This window comes from Ochotona princeps, chromosome 1, assembly GCF_030435755.1.
Source record: "Ochotona princeps isolate mOchPri1 chromosome 1, mOchPri1.hap1, whole genome shotgun sequence".
NCBI classification, from domain to species: domain Eukaryota; kingdom Metazoa; phylum Chordata; class Mammalia; order Lagomorpha; family Ochotonidae; genus Ochotona; species Ochotona princeps.
In genome coordinates this window covers 127,480,936-127,489,637 of record NC_080832.1, presented here as the reverse complement: position 1 = coordinate 127,489,637, position 8,702 = coordinate 127,480,936, and positions in this window count along the sequence as shown.

Genomic DNA, 8,702 nt, shown 5'->3' with positions numbered 1-8,702 from the left:
TTGGATGGGTGTTGGTTTTGTGAACCCCAGGGGTGGGGAATCTGGCAAGGCTTGGATTTCCTGACCTGGGTTCCAGGACTCACCTACTACGTGGGTACCAGATTTGTGAGCCTCAGGGGTGGGAGATCTGGTGATGCTTGGGACACCAGGCTTGGGTCCTTGAACATGCCTGCAAGAACATGTCCTACTTAATGAAAAAGGTGGCGCAGTGGACACAGGCCCTGTTGTGAAAGGAGAATAAGGCAGCACATTTGGTGCTGTAGCAGAAGAACAGAAGGAACTGGACAACTACTCCAAATGATGACAGCAAAAAATGTCAGTGAACGGAGCCAATGAACATGGGGAGGGTGACATCATCCTCGGATCGGTGAAATCGGCAGCATTCCAGAACTCTCCAAACCATCCAGACAGAACCCTCAGAATATGTACACACTGAGACTCTGGGCTGATATGAGGTGGCAGTTCCTCAACCCTGGGCACTGGGACGTGTGGAAAGTTGTGAGTGGTATTCCCCTTTGTTTCTCCCCTTCCCCAGGAACAAGAAAGAATAACAAATTTGGAAGCAATAAATTCACCCAATTTTCCCTAAACCTGATCAACCATATAATCATTATTTTTTAAAAATAATAAATAAATTTAAAAAATAAAAAGGTTCAATATATCTTCTACTATCTCCTGGCTTCTGGTATTTAATAATCTTGTTGACATTGTACAGAAGTCACCACATCTACTTGTTCTTTCTTTATTGTAATCCATATTTCCTTTCAGCTTTCCCAGCAATCTCTTCCGCAGTCCTTATGTGACATGCGTCAGGAGTGGATTTCTTTTTATTTATCTGCCTTGAAATTTCTCAAGCACCCTGAGCATAAATGTCATTGTCTTTGGATGACCGTGTTCTCAGGCATCAGAATTTGTCTCTTCAAGCCTGTTCTTCCTGTCTCCTACAACTGGTGTTGATGTATGTTGCACCTTCCCTTTCCATCTTCCTTGACTCGTAACCTCTTTGTATATTCTTTTTTTTTTTTAAAGATTTATTCATTTTATTACAGCCAGATATACACAGAGGAGGAGAGACAGAGAGGAAGATCTTCCGTCCGATGATTCACTCCCCAAGTGAGCCGCAACAGGCCGATGCGCGCTGATCCGAAGCCGGGAACCTGGAACCTCTTCTGGGTCTCCCACGCGGGTGCAGTGTCCCAATGCTTTGGGCCATCCTCAACTGCTTTCCCAGGCCACAAGCAGGGAGCTGGATGGGAAGTGGAGCTGCCGGGGTTAGAACCGGCGCCCATATGGGATCCCGGGGCTTTCAAGGCGAGGACTTTAGCTGCTAGGCCACGCCGCCGGGCCCCTCTTTGTATATTGTTAACTTTCTCCTTCTTACTGAGCTGTAGTTCAGACACTGTTATGGACCGGGAGTATCTGGTCCCCTAAGAACTCACATATTAGAAGCTGGGTCCTCAGTGTGGCAATGTGAAGAAGTAGGCCTAGTGAAAATGATTGTGTAATTGGGGGTTATTGATGTGATTGGAAGAAGGAATTGTCAAGGAGCAAAACTGGCTCCTCTAGAGTCTGACTCCAAGGGAGGAGCTTGGCAAAGCCAGAGCTCTGCTGTTTAGATGTTCATCCTTCAAACCATGAGTTAACTGTATCCACTTTTCTTATAAAGTAGTCTACCTTGAGTATTTTGTTATAGCAACAGAAAATGGACAACTAAAGACATCTTCTATTTAATGCTCTCTTTCATTCTTAATTTGTACCAAATAAATAAAATTTCTTCTAAAATACTTTTCATTTCTAGATGCCTTTTTATCTCATCTGCTTGGCAGAATTTTTAGTCTCTTATTTCTTACTTCTATTTCTTCAAAGACACTGAAAGATTCTGTGGGATCACTCAGCCACCTGTTAGGTGGTCCCTCCTGCTAGCTGTTCCCAGCATGGCCTCTGTTCCTTATGCTCTCGGAGACTTTGTTTAAAAAATTCTGCCCGAGGGCCCAGCACCGTGGCCTAGCAGCTAAAGTCCTCACCTTGACCGCTCCAGGATCCCATATGGGCGCCAGTTCCAATCCCAGCAGCTCTACTTCCCATCCAGCTCCATGCTTGTGGCCTGGGAAAGCAGTCGAGGATTGCCCAATGCCTTGGGACCCTGCACCTGTTTGGGAGACCTGCAGGAAGAGGTTCCAGGTTCCTGGCTTCGGATCGGCGCACACCGGCCATTGTGGTCACCTGGGGAGTGAATCATAGGACGGAAGATCTCTCTCTCTCCTCTTCTGTGTAGATCTGACTTTGTAATAAAAATAAATAAATCTTAAAAAAAAAAAATTCTGCCGGAGTCCAGCTCCAGCATAGTTCGGAACTTGAGAAAGGTTCGTGGATTAAGCGTAAGAGGAAAGAAATGGATCACTACAATTTCAGGATCATAATGGACAAATGCAAGAAAGCTGTCCCCTTTATTTATACAGAAACCCTCACAAGCTCTGGCACAGGCTTTTGACGTCATGGTCAAGTGGGTATATCCAAGAATAATTCTGCTGTTTGTTTCACCTAAAAACTCTCAATAGGAGTTCCTACTACAATTATTCTACAACTCAGTCTTGAATCAGTTAAGGGACGAAATGTACAACAAAGAGAAGGAGAACCTAAAGATCAAGGAAAGAATGAAACCCTAAATACAGATCCTTTGATTAGCATAAGGTAGATGGGGACAACCAAGACAGCATGAATAATAAAAGGTCCTTTTGCAAGACATTATTAGCAAGCTCCAAACTCACATTGATAGTAAAAAAGCAACTTCGCATCAGCAAACAATGCCTGAATGGATTAGAATTCTTCCTCAGGGTGGTCCAGTGTCCATGCAGAGGAAGGTGGAGCTGCATTCAGGTGGTTGTAGAGACATCCCCCGGGCCCTGCCATCCAGCGGCAAATTCCTTGCGGTCCTGCCTGCAATGAAACAATACTCTTCACACCTTCGTGTCCCCCACATCCACTGCACGGACCCCAGCAAAATTCATTCTCCCTTGTGGGCATTAATAACCTATTATTATTATTATTATTGTTATTATTATTATTACATCCCAAAGTTAAGACTGACATTTGTTCTTTTTCCCATTAATTTGCCATGGAACCTTCCGCTTTAGTGTTCTCATTGTCTTACCCATGTGTTCAAGTTTCCATCCATCCATCCATCACACCATTATGCTTTTTTCTTTTCAAAGATTTATTTATTTTTATTGCAAAATCAGACATACAGAGAGGAGGAAAGACAGGAAGATCTTCTGTCTGATGGTTCACTCCCCAAGTGGCTGCAACTGCTGGAGCTGAGCCAATCCAATGCCAGGAGCCTGGAGCTTCTTCCAGATCGCCCACACGGGTGCACGGTCTGAAGGCTTTGGGCTGTCCTCCCAGGCCACAGGCAGGGAGCTGGATGGGAAGCAGGGCCACCAGGATTAGAACCAGCACTCATATGGGATCCCAGCACATGCAAGGTGAGAACTTTAACCACTGAACTATCGCACCAGGCCCACACCATCATGTCTTTATTGCATTCAAAAATGCACATGGCCTGGATCAATAGCCTAGCAGCTAGTTCCTCGGCTTGTATCAGCCAGGATCCCATACGGGTGCCGGTTCGTATCCTGGCAGCTCCAGTTCCCATACAGCTATCTGCTTATGGCCTGGGGAAGCAGTGGAGGATGACTGAAAGCCTTGGGACCCTACACCCACGTGGGAGACCTGGAGGAAACTTCTGGTTCCTGGCTTTGGATCAGCTCAGCTCTAGCCATTGTGTCCACTTGGGGAGTGAACCAGCAGATGGAAGATCTTCCTCTCTGTCTCTGCTTCTTTCTGTTCATCTGCTGTTCTGCTAAAAATATCAAATTAAATAAATAAATAAATAAATAAATAAAGTCTTTTTAAAAAGAAGGGAATAAAGAAAGAAAATACACAATGCTCTTAAGCACTTTATCATACTTTTAATTAAATAAGTCAGTATTTGCCTTAATTTCATTTTGGAGGATAAAATTTAAATACAAAGGAGTGCAGTAGTCTATTTCCCATTTTGTAAGTTTTCCTTCTGACTAGAAGCAGAACATCAACATAACCCTAGGAAGTTTTCTCATCCTCCTTCTTAGAATCAGCCCCTGCTCCCTACCCTCCAACTCCAAAGACATCAGTTGTTCTGATATATTTTTTTTTCCTTATTAGATTAGTTTAGCTTGCTCTGGAATTTCGTTTATATACAATCTAAGGTTTGCGTTCTCTCGCGTGTCTTCTTTGACTCACATTTCTTATTTTCATTGCAGCTTCTCTTTTCAGATGTGACCGTGTTGTTCGTCCCCCGGCTCTTCATTCCTCTTTATTCCTAGCTACTATTCTGTTGTATACTTGTACCACAGTCTGTTTATTCATTCTTGCGTTGATGAACGCTTGGGCCATTTTCAGCTTGTGCTTGTTATAAATAAAGCTTCCATGAACATTCCCATACAAGTCATTTTGGGGAACATGTTTTCATTTTCTTGGGCAAGGACTTCAGGAGTAGGCTTGCGGGGTCGTCGCACAGTAATGTTTGGTTTTATAAGAAGCTGTTATACTATCTTCTATTTCTACCTATGCTGTATGAGAAAGTCTACCTTCCTTCTGTGTGCTGTAGCTTTACTTCTCACTCACTATTTTAAGATCCATTCTTTGAGTGTGTGACCTTTATTAGGAGGTTTTTATTTTATTCCCTCCTTGGAATAGTCAACAATGTCATACTCTTCCTGAGTACCAATCAAAATAGAGGCTGTAGGCACCATGCTTAAGAAAAATACCCAGAGCACAAAAGTTTCAGGAATGTAACTCCTGGAATTCTTTTTTTCTTTTTCTTTTTCTTTTTCTTTTCCTTTTTTTTTTTTTTTTTTTTGCGTTGTGCAATCAAAAATTTCCTACTTGTTTGCAAGATCTTTCAAAGTGTCAAAAATACAAAATCAGACAGAATTTGTTTTCAATGGGAGATCCAGTCAGGAAATGTGATCTGCCATGACACGTGTGCCCACGTTCATTCAGATCATGTCACACCTCTGATCTGAACCTTCCAGTCTCTCTCAGAGTTCAGACTTTGCTGTCTAAAGCTCCTGTTCGAGCTCAGTGTTGTGGCACAGCAAGTTAAGCTGCCAGCTGCAGTGCCAGGATCTTCTATGAGTGCCAGTTCAAGTTCCCAATACTGCTCTTCCAATCCAATTTCCTGCTATCATACCTGGGAAGGCAGTAGAAGATGGCACAAGCGCTTGGGTCCCTTCCACCTGTATGGGAAATCAGCACGGAGTTCCTGGCTTCTGGCTTTAGCCTGTTTTAAACCTAACTCTTGCAGGCATTTGTGGAGTAAATCATCAGACAAAAGCATTCTTTTTCTCCCTCATGCTCTGATTTCCAACTTATCTTTCAAATACATAAATAACTTTAAAAAAAACTTTTTATTTTTATTGGAGAGTCAGATATGTAGAGGAGCAGAGACAGAGAAGATCTTTGGTCTGATGATTCACTCCCCAAGCAGCTGCAGCAGCCAGAGTTGAGCCAATCCAAAGCCAGGAGCCTCTTTTGGGTTTCTGGCACGAGTGCAGGGTTTCAAGGCTTTGGACCATCCTGGACTGCTTTCCCAGGCCACAAGCAGAGAGGGGTGGGAAGCAGGGCCACCGGAATTAGAACCAGCACCCATATGGGATCCTGGAGTGTGCAAGATAAGGACTTTAGCTGCTTGACTACCATGCTAGGTCCCATAAATAACTTTTTCATCTACAACTGCCAATCACTCCTCCCAGGAGTTGGCACTCACGACCCACAAGGCACCCAATTGACAGTTCACTGAATGATGAGCAAGTGAATTGTTCCATATGGATTAGCCTTGCCCACCTGTGAGAGGGCTTCAAAACATTCATGGACAAGTGGTATTAAAGGTTAAGTTTGTATTGGTTTCTTGAAGCCACCATGGGGGGAGGGTTTGGGGAGGGGTGGGGAGAATCCCAGTACCTATGAAACTGTGTCACATAATACAATGTAATTAATGAATTAAAAAAAAAAAAAGTTTGTATTGGTGCCAAAGAGTTCTCAAGATCCATGAATAATTTGCTTTTTTTTTTCTCAGAGTGTCTATTTTCCGCATCCTCCAAAATGTAGCTCAGCCACAACTTCCACGTTGGGGCTTGTCCTCACTGCAGGGTCCTCTTTTCCAGGGTCCTTGCCTCCACTGTGCACATTGTGTGCACTGTGACACCTCCTACAGAGCCCAGGTCGCACAGCAGGTGCATGACAGTCATTCCCTGTGCACGTTCATGATGCTGAACTGGTGTGGCGTCTTTCTAGGGAGCAGTCTCATTTTCAACTCCGGTATTTCAGCTTGCATTAATATTTTTCCCTTTCCAGTCTCTGAAATGTGCTTAGAGTGGAAGTTAATTCAACTACACCTAACATGTACATGAAGCATTAATGTTTCAACAGAAAATAAAAACCTTATATAAAAGCAAAGAAAAACTAGTGGGAATTAAAAATGACGTGTGTGAGACACTGTCAAGTAGAGGTACTTTGCCTTGTAAGCAAGATGAAATCGAAGTGATAATAATTGAACCAAGCAAGTGTTGCTTTTCATATTAGAACCCTGGAGGTTGCTATCGCAGTACAGCACATTAAACCATCAAGAACAATGCCAGCATCCCCTGTGACTGCAAGTTTGAGTCCAACTGCTTAACTTGCAATCCATCTCTCTGCTCATGCGCCTGGGAAAACACTGGTAGATTACCCAAGTGTTTGGGCCCCAGATAAGCACATGGGAAACCCAGATGGAGTTTCAAGATCCTGGCTTTTGGCTGGCCCAGCCAGCTGTTACAAGGCATCTAGAGAATGAGCCTGCAGGTGGCAAATGTCCCTCTCTCTCTAACTTTACTTTTACGGAAATAAACAAAGAAATATTTTTTTAAAAAAAATATGAAGTTGGTGGCTGCTGCATTGTCCTCTCACCGGTGTCCCTGAATGTTTGCCTTTGGTCCATGACCCTAGTAAAACTGTTCGGTTGCCACATCTGCCTTGAAAGCAGGAACAAGTGGAAAAGTCTCACGGCCCTACCAGACCCATCTCTCCCTTGTTATGATGATGGAAAGTTCACCTAGATGCGTCCCCGCAGAGCTGTGCTTATGTTTCCTGGGCCTGGCGCCATCATTTCATCAACCCAGCTAGACAAAAGGCCACACTAAGCAAATGTTTCCCTTTTCAGCACCCAAGGTGCCAGTGGCAGGGACGCAGAAGTAGAGACTGGCATTGCAGTGACCACCAAGCAGAGTCTCTCTCAAGAAGGAGCCTCATAAAAGCCAGTGTGGGGAAATTTAAATAAACTGTGAGCTTTGCTATGAATCTATTCTGTCATCTTGGTGTCTGTGCACTCCAGCAATGAACTTGTCATTAGGAAGAAAGTAAGACAGCCGGAGGTGCTTCCGCAAGTTGGTGGAAAACAGAGTGGAAAGGGAAGTTACTTTGCTGTGAGAAAGAGAGAAAATCAAGATCGTCTGGCCAAGGGGTCTTCAAGGAGTTCATGGAAAATGAGATTTGAGAAACACCACCTGGTTACAAAATGCTGGTAGCAAAGTAAGCGTCTATTTTCACTTCGTTTTCCACAAATGATTCAACCAGCCCCAAAGTAACTGGTTTTGGTATGCAGTCTGAGCTCCATCTCATCACATACTTTTCACGTTTTATAGATTTTTTTTGAGATTGCCCTGGGATTATGGGAATTTGGTGACTCGGGTCATGAACTCTATTATTTTGGCATTAGCCTTCAAAGTGAAGACCCAATATTAGGCTGGTCCTGTATCTATTTTTAACATCCTGGATTTGGAGGTAAAAGAGATTGGATGAAACCTCAAGACACACCGAAAATTGTGAAATAATGAAAACGCAAGTGGGAGCATAAAGATTCAGTGCATTCTTCATCGTCCTGAACAGCTTAAATAAAACGACTGATAAAATAAAATGACTGACTATTCTCAGAGTCAAAAATAATTCAGAATTTAATTGGCAAAGGTATTTTAAGGTTTCTTCTTTTTCTGTTTTTCTTCTGTCTTGGTAAAGTTATGAGTTTTGTTATACGCATTGAGCATCTCAAAATAGTAGTTACTAAGACAACATATTAAATGAAGAATTAATTTAATTTAATTTAATTAATTGGATTTTTTTTCAAAAATCCTGTGTGCACGTGCAAACATATTGCTGTTGTGCTTTCATTTTCACAATGTCTTCCTAAGGGAAGTCTACAGTCTTTCGATTCTGAAGCAACATTTTAACACCTCTGTCAGTAAGGGGAGTGTGCTACACAAGGTAAGAAACCTCTTGCTTAGGGAAAAGTTACTTAGTTGCATCTTACAGAGCTATAGGATATGCTCACTTGGTCTTCAGAAGAGCTTCCATGAAATTTCAGCAAAAACAGTTGTCCTCCAGCATCCTCAGGGGACTGGTTTCCAGGCCCCTCTCAAACACCAAAATCTGCAGGTGCTCTAAGTCGTATTTTTGTGGCAGAAGACCTACATTCCTCCTCCCCTGCACTTTAGATCACCTCTAGATCACTTATGCAATGCAATGCTATGCCAATGTCCTCACATTGTATTGTTTCTGGAATAAAGACCAGGGGCAGATAAGTCTGCACCCATCATTACAGATACAATGCGATTATTTTGATCTTTGGATCC